This window comes from Protopterus annectens, chromosome 11.part0 (assembly GCF_019279795.1).
Source record: "Protopterus annectens isolate FY-2018-M chromosome 11.part0, PAN1.0, whole genome shotgun sequence".
In the NCBI taxonomy this organism is placed as follows: Eukaryota; Metazoa; Chordata; order Ceratodontiformes; family Protopteridae; genus Protopterus; species Protopterus annectens.
In genome coordinates this window covers 247,673,754-247,695,126 of record NC_056745.1, presented here as the reverse complement: position 1 = coordinate 247,695,126, position 21,373 = coordinate 247,673,754, and positions in this window count along the sequence as shown.

Genomic DNA, 21,373 nt, shown 5'->3' with positions numbered 1-21,373 from the left:
TGAATTGTCATTCACTTTAGCATTTACCTGAAAAACAACTACATTCCGAACAAATGAAGGAATATGATAGTGTAACACATTGCTTCTTGCACTCTAATAAGGAGACCTACTGCATATAGAATTGTATTTGCTTGGAATATGACAGTAGAAACAGATCACTTGTCCCAGTTAATATGTCTAGATGTTTCCTACCATTTCTGTCTCCAGGGAACATGAATGTCTCTAATGAATCACCCACCACCCTGCCTCTTAATTAATATATACATATTTAGTCTCCCACCCCCACTGAACTGTCTGTCACTGCTGATTGCTGAAAATTCTTTTTCATTTATCTGTAATCCATTCTATTAAGAAATATATTAATATTTCTTTAATATTCCCACAGTCTGGCACTCCTGATTCCTGACATTTGGTTTCATTTAAAGGAATTTTTTTGCATGTACACTTTTAATTTAGATGAAAGGTACCTGTAAGTTTCTATTTATTTTTTTCTGTATCTTCTCTTTCATGTTGCATGTGCTAGTCAATTAACCTCTATAAACTGTATATAACTTCCTTTGAAAAACATCCAACCTGCTGGTTTGCAGATGCATTCCACAATTCTTCACCACTCTGCAATATTATTCTGAAAACTGACCACGGTTTTCTTGGAGTGGCCTTGCAGTTTATATATGAATAATGCAGTCTTGTTTCCTGTGTCCACTCTTACTGTTAGATATCAGTAAGTAACTTGCAGCATAACAATGAAGCAGTAATTTTTTAAATAGCATTTTTTTGGGAAATTAAGCAATTTGCTTAAATATTTATATAAAAATAGTAACAATGGCCTCTATTTTAATTGCTGTGATGTATCTTTGTGCTATCTATAACTCCTGGATTATTAAAAAGTAACATAGCTTATGGCAAATTGTAGCACAAATCCTGGATCAGTCCCTGAACATCTAGAATACTCATTACCTCTGCTGGACACAGACTTCAGAATTTCAATATGGCAAAAATTCTATACTAAATCACCAGCACCCTTAGCATTGAGAAACAGGAATAGCCAACGACAGATGAAAATTACTGAAGGAGCTTTTAGCTAGCTAACTAAACTCTAAGTAACCCCCTCCCCAGCACTATTGCCACCTACCCATGCTGTTTCTAGTTAGAGATAGAGCAGAAGACTTCTGCAAAAACATTGCTTTATCCTTAGCTACAAAGTCACTAACACAAGACACTTCTGTGATAATTTAATTCCTCCCTCCATGGTCTCTGCCAGGATACTATGACCTACTTTCCTTCTGAAAAAGCACTCCGCAGTCCACCTTTACACTTTAGTTCAAAATCATTATCGGAATCTGTAAAGTGCTAATGAACTGTATTTTAGTTGTGGTACTCTTCTGTTAGCGGTCTCAGTCTGTAGCCTATTTACCTTGGGCTCCAAACATTAATATAGTTCAAGTTTTGTAAAGAGTCAGCGCTGGTACATATGCCTAATTGGGATCCGTCAATATGTTTGAAGTTTCACTACTTTGAACCCCACTTCACCGAGTCTACTTGTTTGAAGTAGTGAAACTTCAAACATTGACTTCGGCAGTCGCACTACAGTGCGGAATGGGAACATTCCCTTTTCCCCGCTGTAGTGCAATCTCAGAGTTACTATATTTAAGTAGGGGGTGCAAGGGGGCTTGCGCCCCGGCAAAAACATGTTTTAGTGGGGGGTTTTTTGGGGGGTTTTTGGGTAGCCCGGGGAACCAGACTTCAGCGAAAGTGCACTTTCATATAAGTGGACTTTCGCTGAAGTATAGGGTCTACTGCTCTATTTCGAAGAAGTGTATTTTTGATGTAAAGCAGTAGACCCGCCTAATTTTGTACAAACTTCTGCTGCTCTTTACTTGTATTCTCCCCTCTGTGCAGACTCCTTCATTGCTTTGTCAATACCCAGTTCCAAGGGCAAATCCCTTGGTGTGACTTGTTGATACCCAGGCAGTATATATTAAATTAGACAGTGCCCAAATGCCTTGGTTAGAATAATATCAGGCGTTCTTCTGCTCTGAGAAGAAAAAAAAAATCAGCTAACCGTGTAAGTGTCACAGATGAAAGCACTTCCCTTTGACAGCAATTTTCTTGTGCAAGCATACTGTCAGCACAGGACTTTGGAGTCAAGTTAGTAACCTGGTTTTCAGATTTTCAAGTTCACCATCACTGAATCAACTAAGAAACTAGGTAGGCTGCAAGCTTCTACATAAATGTGGGGTGTGTTATTCTGAAGAGAGACCATCTCTCTCTCTCTCTCTCTCTCTCTCTCTCTCACTCACAGCTGATGCCATAAGTCTCCTATTACTTATGGAATCAGTGATAAAGCAAACATATTTTCAGGGACAAGGACTCCAGACCAGGCACACTCATTAAATATGTGTACTACTAACATAGTATAATCTTCTGGCTTACTAGTACAGCAAAGAAAGTTGCCAGAAAAAGATGAAACAGATTTAAAGGCATTTTAGATTAAAATAAGTATGTTAACTCTAATGGCTGACATTATTTTTCAAATGAAATTCATCATCCATTACCTTTGCTCAAAAAAACAAAAAAATCATCAATTTTAAGAAGAGCAGATCAAAAGCACAATTTGATGAATTTACTCTGAATTCAAACAGCTGACTATTTCAGAATATTAACAGTAAATAAGATTATTGGGGTCTAAGTTTTATCACCTGTATATTATTCATGACAAGAGATTTTTTTTTCACATAAGGCAATATTTGGGTCAAAATACTAGTAACCACAAACCTAAAAGTCAGTAAGACCTTAATGTTCAGACAGTTTTAACATTATAACAACACTTTATCCAGATCTGCTGTTCTTCAGAGTCTTATGCAATGTAGCAACACCATTTTCTTTTCTCTCTTTCTGTCGCTCTTTCATTTTTCTAACAAACCACAGCCTGTTAAGTGTATTAACTCCATACAATATCTTTAAATTCGAACCCTATATCATATTCTCTTGGTAGGCCCGGCCTTTCTCATTATTTTTCACTAATATTTTCTGCTAACCAAAATATCTCTCAATAAGATTGCTTATTTAGACAGATTAAACAGCTTATAAATTGTAACGTTGTTTTCCTTCTCTGGGTTTATTTAACTAATCTCCCTACACATCGCTTGTTTTGAATTTTATTGTCTCATTAAATGTCCAGAGCTGTCTCACTGAGTGTTATCTTCTCTGTTCATTGAACAGTAACTCTAATGTAACATGCCTAACTTAGATTTCAATATCATATTCTGCACTTTCAGTCACACACACACGCACACATGCACACACAGACACACACACACACGCACACACTTACACACACACACACACACACACACACACACACACACACACACACACGCACACACGCACACATACACACAAGCACACATGCACATTCACACACACACACACACACACACACACACACACACACACACACACACACACACACACACACACACACACACACACACACACACATACACACGTAATGTCTTAGGTGTAGCATGACCTGCATGTTTTCCACCCTTGCATTTTTCAATATTTCTCTTTTTAGACAATTGGAAATAAATTATATACTTCCCTTTCTAGGTACAAGAGTGTATTTAAGCAGTGTAGGAACATTATCAACTTAATAACTCCTAACGAATGGTTCATGTCAGCTTGAAAGCTCAAGTAATTGCAAAACCTGTATAAGTCCAATAAAAGGTATTATATCACATATGTACTGCAGTGTCTTTGTGTTTTCCGCTAGTGGACTAACACGGCATTTCTTTAATTTTTTTCTTGAACCAAAATAAGCTGTATCCCTGAAAATCGGCAATAGAAGAGACCTATGTCTGCCCCTTCACCTTGTACTATTCTAAAGTATCAGCTGGGCTAGGGAAGGGACCTTAGTGTAATTCTGTCTTCCTCATATGTCATCCCTTATCTAGAAAAAAAACTATTTATTGGCTACAAAGAACTTCATCAGGTCAAATATTCTTCCTGTATACTAACACAAATAATTTTGACTGTTTATGGTATCTTAGTTAAATTGCAAATATCATTTATTTAGGATATAATGTTTTGACATTTTTCTTTCTCTGACAGTGTTTTGAAACTATGATATGTCAATAATGCAACAGTGAATGCTTCCCCTTTTCAGTGGCATCAAATTGTAGAGTGATCCTGTAAACGAAAGTGAGCCAATATATGGAAAAACTAAAGGAGTTCTGGAGATGAAGGGCACCAAGGAAATAGTGAGCCCAGGAAAAGAACTTTAGAACAATTGAACAAGGAAGCTATCTAACAGATGATTCTTGAACCTAGTGTTTTAAGTTTCTGTGGTCAAAGACAAAGCTGTTTATGAGGGGTCAAAACCGCTGAGTAGCTAATTTCAAAAATGGAGTAAACTAAGGGCGAGAACTGCTAAACAAAGCATCGCAAACTCAACTTGTTGACATTTGTCCGATTGCTGCTGTTATTCCAAGATAGAAGTTAATACATGAAAGAGTAAAGTTGCATCAAGTTACTATAGTATTGTTGCCGAAACAAGCAAAGGTTAAATATTTGCTTTAGGTAATGGAACCACTTTTTTCTATTTTCCAACTGAAAATGTCAAAGTAAAAGAATTTTAGAAGATGACATTTGTACGTGCAGAAATACCCCCTGGAGTGAATGTTTACACTACAACTTTACTTTATCTTCCATTTTCTGCCTTAAACCTTCTTCTGGTAGTTGACATTAGAGGCTGTTATATGTCTTCATTTGGGCATTCCATTTTGTTAGATAGATAGATAGATAGATAGATAGATAGATAGATAGATAATCAGCTATTACCTATGCATATGTGAATGGGCATTCCCTGATGAAAACATTGTACTGTTTGTGTGATGGTATTCTATTCAGCTTGATATCATGCTAAATCAGATGCTATATTACTTATTAAACATTATTCAACCTAAACCTGCTGTAAATGCAGAGTCAACAATCTCTTCTTCAAATCCACTAAAGGAAACTTGTCAATGCAACATTGCTTGATAAACACTTGTAAAGAACTCTCCTATAACTAGTTTCAACATACAATACAAGCTGAGCGGAAGGATCCGAACTTTCTGCTAGGCTGTTGCTCCTGATTCTGCAACTTGCAGCACATGCCATTACTGTAACTCTCTGTAACCACTGCCATGGCTGATCAGAAATTCTTTGCCCTTGAAGAACTCTCTCAGAAAAATCCCAAAAAAAAATAAACTTGACTGCATGCTGCCCTGATATGATATGATGAACTGCTGCATCAATGCCAATGCAGACTTAACCAACTTTTCTCAAAAAAAACAAAAAAAAGGAACCAAGACAATGTAAGTTGTTCTTTTATAATACCCAGGAAGGTAAATGCATACCTTTTCCTCTTCTTTTATGTAGCAGATTTACCCTGTTTCTAAACTTTTGTGTCGTAAAAAAATAATAATATTCTTCCTTCTTTCTCTCTTTTCCTCCCCCCTCTAACCTATTTTTTACTCCTTAACTTACAAACACCCAACCACCCCTACTTACCCTACCCTAATGATGTAGTTAAAAACATGCACAGTTGGTTGTTTTCTTCACATGCTTATTTGCATTAACTTATTTGTTTTACTTGTCATTTAAAAATCAACAGGTCACATGTAAGTACTATGTCATTTGGACAAGTGTGTCAACAAAACTACAAATAACAAAACTACAAATAAAATGTATTGTGTTCATGTTTATATATTTTCTTTCATTATTTTCATTGATCCATATGTAATCAAACTCACTTGCCCACTCCTTTCCAATGTTCCACCAAGCAACGTGCCTCAGTAAATCAGTCTCTCAGTCTTGCTGTTGAAACTTGTACTCCTTTCTCTTCATTGACAATGCTCTACATATCATCCCTGAGTTCCGTAATCAGTACAGATGTCTTCACACCTGCAATTGACTCTTGGACCTTAGGAAAAGATTTTGTTCTCAACAAATTACATAGTTGCAATATCTGCTCACTACCTTACAAAACTATCTACATATACTGAAAATCTGTGTTGTAAATAAAATAGTTATACTGTAAACACATTGCCAAGGACAGGGGTATGAGCCTTAAATCCTTCATTACTGTTACCAGTGTGACAAGAGGACTGGAGTTATGAATGCCAAATTTTCAATGCTTCCACCCAATATGTGTATGTAAACAGTGATTGTCTTCCCAGCTTATGAATGTTTACTATTTCTTTGGGTTATGACTGATACCCAGTGGTGGATTTATGGGGGTACTAGGGGAGCTTTAGCTCCCCCATTAACTCTGACCTTCCTTACTTGGTAATTTGCAATTTCTTCCTTTTCCAAGTGCCTAGAATCAGCTGATAAATAATTAAATAATACCTTATTAGGAAAGAGCAGGGAAGGGATCTCATTGTTGCTGGACTGAGTGAACTAAGAGCAAGAAATAATGTTGCCACCTGTGAAGAATTTTTCTGGGTTACCCAGAAATGCTGCAGACTCTTGTTCACTTTTCCTGCATTCCCTGTTACCTAGTTATCCCCATTTGTTTTTTTTTTTTTTTACTTCTGCTGCATTTCCTCAGAGTTAATAATGTTTGATTTATGAAATCAATGACCAGCAGCACCAGACATTAGCCAACACTGCTTCCCTGTTTGTTCCAGGGTCCCCCTTTCCTGACTGGCAGAGAGTCTTCTCAGGTTGAAAAAGTAAGCTATCTCAAGTTATAACAAGAAGTACAGGGATGCCCATGGTATTTGAAGAATAAATACAAGGGCTCTCACTGTGTACATTTTTATTAAGTTGTATGCAGTTTGTTGCAGTACTGGGCTGCAGCAGTCCTTCATATAACCTTCCTGTTCAGTGGATTGAATGCTGCCCGTAGCATAAGGTAAGATTTTTTTTTTTCAAATGCTGGCAGGTAAAACAACCAGGAACGTGGCACTGGCTCAAAAATCAATGGACAAGGTCAACAGCTATGGAGGGACAAAGGCCCAAAAAGAAGGACAAATTTTAATTTCTTTTGTTCCCTTAGAATGTTAACAGAACAAAAGGTTTTGCACTAATGTGCAGTTTCTGAACGTTAAGCACTATGAGAATCTATTGTCTGACATTACTGCGTATAACCCTCAGTGATAAACCAGAAAATCAAAAACTTGACAAGAAACATGGCAAAAATATATGATGAGGAGGCATGCTGTGTGACTGTATGACATTAACAACTTGAAATATATCAGTGTAGCCATTTCATCTTTCAATTTCATCCCAAACAAACATCAGAGGGGTGTATAGTAGGTGAATGTCATTTTTAGGGGAAGGGAGGTAAGCATTATTTCCAGGTATGATGCACGTATCCTCATAAGCATTTGTATTTGTAAGATTAGGTATCATTTAAATGTACAAAGATACAGTATTCTCTTTGCAAATGTCTAGAAATGCAGCCGTATTAAAGCAGACCTTCACAGTGTGCATACAGTTTCAGTGAATACACTTTCAGTCAATGAAAATAACCTTCAGTCAATACTGATAAGAACAGAATGTGCAGTACATTGAAAACAAACAGATCTTACAAAGGCTTGGGAACTAAGGCTAAAGAGGCATGTAGAAACATACAGGGTTTTGGTATTATTAGGAGATGCTTCAGACACAGTTAAGTTAGTTTTGGACTGATAGGCAGAAAGTCATGGCAGTGCAGTCCTCAGAAGGCAGTACACAGACACTTGAGTATGAATACAAAAGTCAGGTGACATCCAGCATTCCAGAATATTAATTATACTATTCAGGAGGATCAGAATATGGGTGCAGTAATTTTGGACATATTTATCAGCACTGTTATTGGAGACAGTATTCGGATATTATTGACAGCCACCTCCACTGTACATAACAAAGCATTCTACTCTGAACTACAGTGTTTGGAGAATTAATTGTGAAAGATCCAAGAATATTTGCATCATAAAGGAGAGACTTGGAACCTGTTCAGCACAAATTTGGATAATTAGCAGGTAAAGACATTCATTTACGTTTCAGTCCAACTTCTTCCATTTGTTTCCAGTTTATACCAGTATTCAACAGTCATATCAGTTCTTTCAGTTTTCTTAGTTTGTTGAGAAACATGATTTTTGTTGGTTTCTATGTTAAGCCTTAGACATTACTTATTTTAACATTTATTGATCAGGAAAGTCCAACTAGGACAGAGCATATTTTCAGTGGAGACCTGGGGAGAAATGCTACAAACATATGCCTTTGGAACATGGAAGGAAACTGGAGTACCCAAGGGAAACCCACACGAACGCAAGGAGGACATGCAGACTCCTATCAGAAGGCAACCCAGCTGAGAATCAAACAGGAGAACCTATTGCTGTGAGGTGACATTAACCGCTGTACCACTGTACTCATACTTGAGCATCTGTACTGCCTTCTAAGGACTGCACTGCCATGACTTTCTGCCTATCAGTCCAAAACGAACTAACTTAACTGTATCTGAAGTATTTCTTTCTTGAAAGAAAATAAAGCTAAATTTCTTTCATTACTCAAGATTTCTGTTCTGGCCATCACTGCATCAAAATGTTGGAAAATGGGTCTAAAATGTACCTTAGAGTATCTAGACTTCATAGCTTCTGGGGGGCTCACGACCCTCTGATCCCAACTTAAATCAGCAATTTCAGTGCAGTCCTAGACAGTTACTGTGCATTTTAAAAAGTTGGAAGGAAAAGGTGAAGAGTAAGACAGGGTGCAGAAGCAAAAGAAAGAAGCTACCAGATGGTTTTGGGACACCAGAAGGCAGGAGCAAGCAAGGCGAGCAAGGATTATCATCATGGGCTAAACTTAACAGGAAAAGGAAATGAGTAGACAGTGTACTGACAAGCAGGGCAATGTGCATGACTGTATGACTGTATGACTGTTGACAAGCAGGGTGATGTGTATGACTGTACGACTGTATGACTGTTGACAAGCAGGGCGATGTGTATGACTGTATGACTGTTGACAAGCAGGGCGATGTGTATGACTGTATGACTATGACTGTTGACAAGCAGGGTGATGTGTATGACTGTATGACTGTATGACTGTTGACAAGCAGGGCGATGTGTATAACTGTATGACTGTATGACTGTTGACAAGCAGGGTGATGTGTATGACTGTATGACTGTATGACTGTTGACAAGCAGGGTGATGTGTATGACTGTATGACTGTATGACTGTTGACAAGCAGGGCGATGTGTATGACTGTAAGACTGTATGACTGTTGACAAGCAGGGTGATGTGTATGACTGTACAACTGTATGACTGTTGACAAGCAGGGCGATGTGTATGACTGTACGACTGTATGACTGTTGACAAGCAGGGTGATGTGTATGACTGTACGACTGTATGACTGTTGACAAGCAGGGCGATGTGTATGACTGTATGACTGTATGACTGTTGACAAGCAGGGCGATGTGTATGACTGTACGACTGTCTGACTACTGAAGTCATATATTGTGAACAGTAGCTCCCGCATCCACATCTGTTCTGCATCCGCCACTGTGATACCTGTCATACGTAAATAAGGTCTATACCATCAGCTGCATAACATTCATAATCATGTGACTCCAATGAATTTCACCCAACTCAGTGTGAGCCTGGTCCTTCTAAAGGAATCATGTTAACAGTAACTGAAACTCATGCAAATTATTCTTCATACACATGCACTCCTGATTTTCTAAGAGGGGCTATTGATAACTCTCGAGTGAGAGAACCCCCTACTTACATTCATGGCAGACTGCCACCATTCAGATGATTAATCTGATATAAACATCACAGTTACTGATCACTCCTCCGGTATGCCAGCCCACATAAAGTTATGATAACTGATAGACAAACAGTCTCTCTCTTTTCAAATGGGTGGATAACAATAGTGACAACAATGCTGTGAGCACTTTACTAATGAAATAAGTCATCAGTCACAAGATTTTATAAATGAACAAATAAAAGTTCTTTACTTTGAAAAGGGATCTAATTACACATATAAAACAGTATATTAAATGCACAGGGAAGGAAAATAAAAGGATTTCATATGGAGAGTCTGTTGAGAAACCAGTATTACACATGAGTAAACCTCCTTTACTACATACTGTCTCCTGCCCATTTTCCTGGAGCTCAGCAAAGCTTGTAGTCCTAGTCTGCATTCCAGAAGTGTATTACTTCTATTCAGTGCCATCCAGGTAAAGTACTTTGACTGCTAAATCACAAAAGTTACTTTCATTCATTGCTTTTGTTTCCTGCTTTTGTATGTGCCTTTCACTCAACATTTGTAAAAAAAATGCTCATTTTCTCACTCAGCAAGAGATTTCCAGCTATTTAAGTTGTTTGTGTTAGCATTGCACTTGCAAGTCTCTTCTACTGTGTTTTCCCATCAAAAGGACTGGGTTTGTTCTTCTGGCAGAAGGTGTTTGCCTGGTCTGTCTACATTAAGAAATACATGAAAGGACTCATACTGTAGTCATTTTATTGGCCAGATGGCTCATTATTTAGTTTTCTGTTTTTTCTGTGAGTCTATAAATTTTGCATGTTTGGGTGGAGTAGCAAACACATAGAAGGCAAAGCTTCTCAGTAGAACAATCCAAAAAAATGTAACATGTATAGCAGAAATATAATCAAAATACCTTGTGAGCTGACAAGTTTCGAGCAGCAACTTGGACATCGAGTGGCAATACTTACAGATTTAGTAGAATTCAGTATTGTGTAAATATTAAAGTTAGTATAATTTAGGACTGGTTAGCATAATCTGCCCCAGTAAAATACCCTTATTAGTCTGGAGAAACAAAGCACCCTTAATAGCCTTCTAACCCCAATATAACACACCTTGCAGCTCACAAATCAAAGGACTGGACAGTATGAATATGCAATTTCCTAACTTCTCTGTAGCCAGCTTGGTGGATATGGGCATCTTCTGACAATGTAGCAAATGTCTCATGTTTATTGACAACCAGTTAATCCTTGAAGAATCAGACACAGTATGCGAGGGATGTAAATCAAAATTACATTGGATGATAAACTCTCACATACAAGTCCACATCAGGTTGTTAAAACCACATACAATACCTACCTCACATAGCACACAGCACACAGATAGACTAATGTATGCTGAGGCACTTAAAAGCAGTTTTCCTAAACAATAGATACCACCTAGACCACCTGCTGTCAAAGCTATGTCTCTGAGAGCTCAAGGCACTCAGAGAAAACTACACCTAACACCACACTCAATGTCAATCTCAGTGGAGTCCCACACACTAAGCCCCTGAGGCAAGTAGACACACTTCCCAGGACACTCATCAGAGGGGACTCCACAGTAAGATATACTGATGCCCCCTAACCAGGCTGAACAAGAAGAAGATCATGAATAGCTGATTCTCTGGAGCCAGGACTATCAAATCACACATGCTCTCAAGTCATTACACCCCAGGTACCAGCATGATTCCATCATAGTCCATGTAGGTGCAAATGACCTGAGATGTACCTCCCTGGACTATATGAAGAGAGACATCATGGAGCTTTTAGACTATGTATCTCAGGCTGGTATGAGCTTAGCACTGAGCAGCATATTACCATCACTGAGGATGATACAATGATGCAATGTACACTGAGGATGATGTCACTGAGCAACATATTACCATCACTGAGGATGATACAATGATGCAATGTACACTGAGGATGATGTCACTGAGCAACATATTACCATCACTGAGGATGATACAATGATGCAATGTACACTGAGGATGATGTCACTGAGCAACATATTACCATCACTGAGGATGATACAATGATGCAATGTACACTGAGGATGATGTCACTGAGCAACATATTACCATCACTGAGGATGATACAATGATGCAATGTACACTGAGGATGATGTCACTGAGCAACATATTACCATCACTGAGGATGATACAATGATGCAATGTACACTGAGGATGATGTCACTGAGCAACATATTACCATCACTGAGGATGATGCCAAAAATTGATTTCAACTACTGGTCTCGTGTCATTCTAAGGGGATCTAATATTTGTCAGCTTTGAAGGACATGGCCAACCAGCATCATTGCTATGCCAAGGGTAGTCAGCACTTTTTTCATCTTGGCTTTCGTATACTGGCTAAGCCTTTGTCAGACCTCTTAGTGACTTTTTTAGACAATGCCAAATTGACAAATCTACCAACATAACAAAATCAGCTCAACAGAACCTCAAATTGTTACTACTCAATGCCGGGAGCCTAAATAAAAAAAAAAAAAAAAAAAAAAAAAAATACATTTCTTCCAAGCCCTGCTCACACTTGAAAACCTAGATATCTGTGCAATTTCCAAAAGATGACTTAAAATGGCAGAAAGTACCCTAGCAGTGCAAGGTTTCAGTGCCATCCTCACATTTAGACCAGTAGCTGTACAGACAAGGGCTAAAGGTGGCGATGTTTCAATATACATCAATAACAAGCATACCTCTAGGTACACCTCTCAACTGTATACTTTGTTACAGAATGTCCAGATTTTTGCCTCATATTTTTGGCCAGTCTTTCATAAAATTGTGGTTTTCTGGCAAATAAGTGGCAAATCATTAAAGACTGAAGTTAAAAAATAATGACGTACATTTGAGTTTCAGACTTTATGCCATTCAAAAAATTCATGCTAATGTAAAATCTGTTATTCTATTAACTTTCTACATTTGTAAAAGCAATATTTAAAAGGTGTCCCTATTTTTGGGGCTTTGTCCCACTTTTATTTATAGCTTTGTCCAGATTTCTTGCTCTAAGAGGTTCAGAGGTATGCCTCTAGGGTGGTCAGAAAGAATGACGTGCTAGAGTTCTTCCATGTGCAGATCACCACAGACATAGTCCTGTACTGTACCTAGCCAGCTAGAGGTCACCTGCCATGTCCCAAGAAGCTCACACACACACAATAAATACTTGGACCTACTGAAGACACTTACAATCCAACCTAACACCCTACTCATGGGAGACTTTAGTTATCCTTCTATAGACTGGGAATCTTATACAGCCTCAAATCTATAGGCACAGAGATTCCTGGACTTCATAAATACAAAGAAACTTGACCAAATAGTGAATATGCCCACTAGAGGCTACAACATACTGGACCTTGTGGTCACAAATATGCTGCAACCCCTCCCCCCACATGTCTCAAATCCCCTGGTAAGGTCCAACCATAAACTGACTCCTTTGAAATTAAAATCAACTCCATAATCCCATTAAAATCAGTAATAGTTAGGAACTATTCCAAGGTAAATTTCCTGCTATTCAACAATGTTTGTAGAAATTCAATGCTTCTCCAAACCCTGAAAACACATCAGCCTATGCTGCATTCCTCTCAGAAACTCTGTGCAACCATGTCAATGCCTGCATAGAGAACTAGCCCCAGAAACAAACTACCCTGTTGGTATCCCAAATTAAATAGGATATACAACAAAAGGAAAAAAATTATGGCAAAACTCATGAAGGTTAATTCCCATAAAGATAAAAACTCCCCCATCAAAGTAAATAGTCAACTAAGAGGGCTAATTCAGTCATGCAATGCCTACTCTGAGGTTAAGAAATCCTCCCAGGTGAAATATAACCATGAGGCCTTCTACAGCTATGTCAGAAACCTCAAGGGCAACACACAGCAATATGCTGAACTGGTGGCTAATGGTGCCACATTCACCGAGCCTAGTGAAAGAGTAAACCTGTTACCAGTCAAATTCAGTTCCAACTTTACCCAGCTGTCACTCCCAACCATCCTCCAATAATACCCTCAAATATAACCCTTCCAACTATAACTAGGGAGCATGTACTAGCTACATTCACTGAAGCCAAGAACACAGACTCAATGATATGACTTAACAGGACCCCCTGGAGTCATTATTCAACTAGTCTTAAAACAGGCTTTCTGCCACGTAAATGGAGGACCATGATGATCATCCCCTTTCACAAGAGAGGACCTTCAACAGATCCTAGTAACTACACACTCAAGTCCTCCCAGTCTTAATTGCAAAGCCATGAAAAGAATTACCATGGAAATCATCAACAAATACACAGGACACCTCTTAACAATGGATCCATCCCGATTTGGCTTTGTCACAGGAAGGTCATACTTACCGAATCTGTTGGACTTCTCTGAAAAGGTCACTAAGGCAATAGATGAGGGAAAAGGTCCACATACTGCATACCTAGATCTGGCTAAGGCCTTTGATACAATACCACACTCGGGCCTTGTTAACTGACTTACAGAACTAGGTATAAACCCCTTTATAATATACTGAATAGCTAGCTCACTCACTGATACCACACTCGGGCATTGTTAACTGACTTACAGAACTAGGTATAAACCCCTTTATAATATACTGAATAGCTAGCTCACTCACTGATACCACACTCGGGCATTGTTAACTGACTTACAGAACTAGGTATAAACCCCTTTATAATATACTGAATAGCTAGCTCACTCACTGATACCACACTCTGGCATTGTTAACTGACTTACAGAACTAGGTATAAACCCCTTTATAATATACTGAATAGCTAGCTCACTCACTGATACCACACTCGGGCATTGTTAACTGACTTACAGAACTAGGTATAAACCCCTTTATAATATACTGAATAGCTAGCTCACTCACTGATACCACACTCGGGCATTGTTAACTGACTTACAGAACTAGGTATAAACTCACTGATACCACACTCGGGCATTGTTAACTGACTTACAGAACTAGGTATAAACCCCTTTATAATATACTGAATAGCTAGCTGGCTCACTGATACCACACTCGGGCATTGTTAACTGACTTACAGAACTAGGTATAAACCCCTTTATAATATACTGAATAGCTAGCTCACTCACTGATACCACACTCGGGCATTGTTAACTGACTTACAGAACTAGGTATAAACCCCTTTATAATATACTGAATAGCTAGCTCACTCACTGATACCACACTCGGGCATTGTTAACTGACTTAAAGAACTAGGTATAAACCCCTTTATAATATACTGAATAGCTAGCTGGCTCACTGATATGATGAAGGAGATTAGAATCAGTGAGGCCGCCACCACAAAGAGGTCAGTCACCAGTGGAGTCCCCAGGACTCTCTGCTAGGCTGACTCCTCCAACTACTTCTGAGATGTCAAAACTAATGTCAAAGGTCTCTGGCCAACCAAGTTTGCAGATGATTGCAAACTGGGAGCAGTCATTGAATCCCCCAAGATGGGAACGACCAATCCCCCAAGATGAGAACACCCTTCAGGAAAGTGTAATACAGACAAATGCTTGGTGCCAAAGTCATGGCTTAAAACTCAGTACCAAAAATGTATTATACTTTGTTTGTTTGTGTCTTTCGGCTTTTCCCAGTTAGGGGTCGCCACAGCGGAACTCCGGTCTGCTAATGACTGGCAGTAGAGTTTTACGTGCTGGCTTGCTGGGCCTAACGCACAACCTTCAACGAAGGAACATCCATTCACGCATGTCGCCACACATGTATTATACTAACTTTTGAAAAGCCTGCCACCTTGGGTAACTATGTATCCAATTCTCTTAAAAGTTCATTCACTTATCAGGGATCTGGGAACTCATACAGACAGTACTATAGCCTTCGACCAACATGTATCCACAGTAGTAGAAAATCTTTCTATGTTGCTCAGCTTATAAGCAAGGGCATGGCATCTAGGTTCAGACAGGTCATCATGCCACTGTACTTGGCCCTCATCAGGCCCGTCATACATCATAACGTCCCCTTTGCTATGTACTTCACTACACACATGCAGCCACTGGAAAGTCCACAAAGGTTTCTTTCAAAAAGAATACAAGAAATGCACACAATGTCCTACTCTGATCCCCTCAAGGCCCTGTCTCATTACTTAGTATCATACAAACTTCTGAGAGGTGATCTTTGCCTGGCATAGATTACATCTGGGGACCCTGTTTTGCTGAATCTTTTGCACATCTAAAAAAAAAAAACAGCATCAGAACTATTAAATTAAAAGACCTAAATTTTGCTTGCAGCATAAATAGGACATGTTGGAGAGACAGATATGTTTCTTAGAGAATTCCCATTCTCTGGAACAGGTTCTCCATCCATGTGAAGCAAGGTTCCTCCTTATCCCTATTTAAGCACAACTTGGATGAATGGATGTGTCGTAAATTCACTCGGTCTGGCTGCTATGTTTCTGATGGACTGAGGCATCAGTAAATCACCCTCATAAATCAAATATAAATAAAATGTGTTGGCCACATTTGGGTTGCATGGCTAGGCTTTTAAGGGCCCTAATGGTGATTAGTCTAGTATTCACCTATAAACCAATGAAAGAAAAACTTAACTGTTTCTGTGTTTACTATTGCCAAAAACACATGGTAGGTAACTGAAACTCAGGATGAAATAAAGTTCTACAAGCCTACAATCCAAATATTTGTATGTAGCTCCCTCTGCTAATTACTTTTCCAAAGTCCAAACAATAGACCAGACAAAAAGAAAGAAAAGGACAGCAGTAGCTCTGATGAAGCGCACTCCTTGATGGTTAGAGATATTTAAAAAAAAACAGTCTGCTTTTTTTCTCTTGGAATAGGCTGCATAATGCTAAGACAGTATTCTTTCATGGTGATGTAATTCCTGTTGCAGAGACAACAGAGTAGTAACCATAAATAATTCCATATCATTAAAAGAAAATCATCCCGCACTCTACCTCTCCAGTGACTATACATAGGTGCATCGATATATATACTAGGCTAATGACCACCAGGGTCTTTATAAGCCTAGCTGTGCAATCCAACCCAATTTTATCCTTAAGTATCAAGGGTGTTTATTAGGATGGGGTATGTTAGTTACATCTCTTTACATGTTTACATCTAAGACAATATGTATTGCCTGACAGACATGCATTCAAATTCAGAAAATGTCAAGTTAATATTTGTACTGAAGTTGCATGAAAGTATATTACAGAGGAATGGTTGTGAGAAAAATTACCAGGTGACTGTAAAACAAGACTCTTTTTATTACATGAATGTAATTTCATCACACTATAGTCCAAAGAAAAATACAAGTTAAATGATGAAGGACAGATGAAAGACCTCAGGCCCTCCATTCTGCAATATCTTGAGTTTAGGTGTTGTATTCCTATTCTGACTGATATGTATAGTCCAGTGTGAATACATGTGGGGTAGGATGGAATGATCTTTTTCCTTATAGTCTGTTTCTCTGTCCATATCTTTTACATGATATTTGGTATAAGCAGTGTCAGATATAGTTTTATAAAGTCAAATGTGCACATTCTGACAACATATTGAAAACTAAGTGAAGCGAAAGATGTGACATATTGTGGTAGTTGACACAAATGTTTTAACCTTGTTTAGATTCCTCTTTGGGGGGTGGGGGTGCCATGACACATCCTCTTAGATGGCAAAGCTGGGAAGACTAAATTTATTTAACTGTTGTCTACAGAAACATCATTTACAATTTCTGACTCAATTTCTAAGTGATTCCAGTTTAACTATGTTTTTCCTGACAAGTGATGTTTTTTTTTATTTTATACAATTCACATTTATAAATTAATAATAAATCCCTGAAAATTTGTGTGTAGATGTTGGCTCTTGACATCTGTTTAAAACTCACACTTAGGTTTCAGTGCCATTTCCCTATCATATCCATAGCCCCCTATGTAGTGGTTTGTATGCTGATTAGGTCCCTGACACCTACAACAATAGAGGCTTGTAATACCCCAGCCAACTCCCGAAGAACAGCGGTATACAGAATACTGTTCAATTGGAGGAATCCCTCTACAGAAACAGTATTTGAACATCCCTGCCACTTACAACAATCAGGCTTGTAGTACCCCAGCCAACTCCAGAAGAACAGCCGTATACAGAATACTGCTCAATTGGAGGAATCCCTCTACAGAAACAGTATTTGAACATCCCTGACACTTACAACAATCAGGCTTGTAGTACCCCAGCCAACTCCAGAAGAACAGCCCTATACAAAATACTGCTCAATTGGAGGAATCCCTCTACAGGAACAGTACTTGAATGTCCTTAACACCTACAACAATAAGGCTTCTAGTACCTCAGCCAACTCCAGAAGAAGAGCCCTATACAGAATACTGCTCAATTGAAGGAATCCCTCTACAGAAACAGTATTTGAACATATGTTCAGTATTAATAATACGTACTCCTGACAGTATTGCCCTCTTATTATGCCCACTGAGTACTGTTCCTGGTCAGCTACATAGCATTTCTGTGAACCACCCCACCCCACTGACAGATGTTATTTAGCCTTTAGCCTAGTCACCTATCTTCCTACCCCCTACTGAACTTCTCTAACCTAGCTCTCTTCTTTCCCTTCTATGCTCCACTGCATACCTTCCCTCTTACCTCTACGTCCTCTTCTTGCCTGTCCTTCCAAGATCCACCTTGCTCACTTGGACCCTAGCTTTACTACCTTAGACCATGTGCCCCCCTGTGCTGCCAGGGCTTTCCCAGCTTACCACATAGTCTAGCCCCAGCTATCCTGTGCTCTTCCCTCCTCATAGATTTTAGGCTTCCCTCCTCAAGGATTTTAGGCATAGCATCTCTTTCTGAGGAAGGTAAATACCAGAGAGTTAGGTGTAGAATAGCTCTTCCAGGAAAATAAATTGCTATTCAGTGTATTCCAAGCCGTGGCCCACTCCTAGCTGATTGTTTTTCATAACTGCTGCTGCTGCTCTTCTAGAACAGTGCTACACCACCTGCTGGCATAATCAGGAACAACTACTCCATCCCCCTAAGACATTACATCACCACCCCCTCCCAGAATTCATTGTGCCTGTTTAAAACTCACACTTAGGTTTTGGCACCATTTCCCTACCATATACATGCTGACCAAGTAAGCACCCTTATTGGGCCTAAACTGCATTATACATGGAATCGTTATCTCTTGCTGCACATGTGTTTTTATGGTGTATTTGTGACTAAAACGTCTGTTTGCATGTACCAAATAACAGTTTTCCCTAAACATTGCATATGCTGTAAACGGCTCTCATTAGTGTAACCTCTCTGCCGTATATGTATTTTCACTTTGTAGTGGCAGCTGTAATTGAGATCGCTCTGCTGAAAATGGGATGTTTTCTGCTTGTAGGTTCATAGGTTCATAGGTTCATACTAGGCTATCTGCCCGAGGGCATTTACAAGCCTAGCCCATAGTTTTGTGGCTTACGCCACCCCTTTAGTATGGGGAACTATACCCATTATTTTGCTGTGCCTCTGTTGAGCAGTGACACTGAGGTAATCCCTGGGGTATATCTGTGATCTCCCATCCATTGGTCAAGATTTCTCTTGAACAAGGCCAGCGAGGTGCTCTGCCTCACATATACCGGGATTTTATTCCACAGCATAGGGAGTCTTTGGGTGATGAATCTATCCCTCCAGCATGTCCTATTAATAGCCGTGTCGAGGTTTAAGTCTCCGCCCTTGTGGCTCTGACGGATCTAGATTTTTGAGGTGAAGCATATTCATCAAATCTGGGTTTGACATGGCCTTGTATGTTAGGCAAAGGTCACCTCTGAGCAAGCGGTGGCGACTGAATAGAGCTGGAGTTCTTTCAGTCGGGCAGCATAGGACAGATGTTTGAGACCCTTTATCCTTTTGGTGAGGAACTTTTGTGGCCTCTCCAGCTGCTGCAAGTGTCGGGTCAGATACATTCCGAATGGGGCATTGTACTCAATCATTGGTCTCCCTTGATCTAGATGAGAATCCCTTCATGATAAGGTGGGCAATGTAGAAGGTCTTCCTAACTACTTTAGCTACATGGGTGTCGAATGACAGACTACTATCAACCTGGGTCCCCAGGTCCCTGATAACTTCTTCTGTGCTCAGTGGATTGCCACCTATTTGGTAGCTAGGGTAACCTTGTTTTTCGAAGGGTATGACTATGCATTTTTTGGCATTTAACTTTAGGCCATGGCTCTGGCACCAGTTATCCGTTTCTGTGAGACCCTTCTGAAGGATATCTGTGTCAGGTGTGTTTTCTACTATGGCGTTTGCAGTCATCTGCAAACTTTGTCAGCCATAACCCTCCTCTCTTTCCTTGCGCTTCCGAAAAGTAGAGGCCAAACAAGAGTGGGCCCAGGACTGAGCCCTGTGGTACACCACTTGTGACAGGCTTTGAGTCTGACATGGCGCCAGCAACTCTGACCCTGTGGGTTCTGTCACTCAGCCAGTTTGCAACCCATCTTGTGATGTATGGGTTAACATTTAAGCTGATGAGTTTTTCAATGATACCCGAGTGGGGTATTGTATCGAAGGCCTTGCCAGATCGAGGTAGGCTGTATGGACTGCCTTTCCCTCATCAATGGCTTTGGTGACTGTTTGAAAAAGTCAACCAAGTTTAGAAGGCATGATCTGCCTTTGACAAAGCCAAACTGGGATGGATCCAAAGTCTGCAAATTCCTATGTCTTTATTTATGAGGTCCATTATGATCCTCTCCATGGCTTTGCAGATAAGGCTTGTCAAGCTAATGGGCGGTAATTTCCAGGGTCAGTGGAGGCACCGCCTTTGTGAAGTGGGACCACAGTTGCAGTGCGCCACTCCTGGGTACGTATCCAGAGGTAAGACTATGATTAAACAGCTGTCCTAGCTGTGGGTTTAATTCCTCGTTGAGTTCGTGGAGCACACAGCCGGGGACACCATCAGGTCCCATGGATGCTGTGTTTTTGCTTTGGAGAGAGCAGTTCTCACTTGGGCATTGGAGATGTTTGGGGGCTGCAATCGCTTGGTATAGATATCTCTCCTTTTGGGGGATGGGGAGAAGTTTGCACTGAACCTGTCAGCCAGTATGTTGGCAATGTCTGTAGGATCAGTAATCTTCACATCATTTTGAACTAGTTCTGAGCATATCTGGGAGTTTCCTCCCAGGTTTCTAACATAGCTAAAGAAGGCCTTATGATTGTCTTTTGAGTCTTTAGCTATTTTTCTCTCAAAATTTGCTTTGGATGATTTTATGAGAGCTCTTAGTTTTTTACTTATAGCGATCAAGGGTGTCTTACCTTTTAAGGATTTTGCTCTATCTTGTAGTAGCTTCCTCCTTTTGTTGTAGAGTTTGTTTATGGCTGGGGTCCACCAGACTGGACGCTTGCCTTTGGTACAAAGAGTCTTTGTTTTGCTTGGGATTGCCTTATCCATGCAGTCCTGCAGGTGCTGGTAGAAGGCATTTGTAAGTGATTCAGCGGCTTGAGTACTGTTTTCCGCCAGCGCGGGGGCCTTAAAGGAGACCACACTAGTCTTTAGAAGTGTGAAGTCGGCTTTCACGGAGTTCTTTACTGTAGTCTTTTTATTTCAGGTGGGGTGGGATGAGGACCTCCAGCGAGATT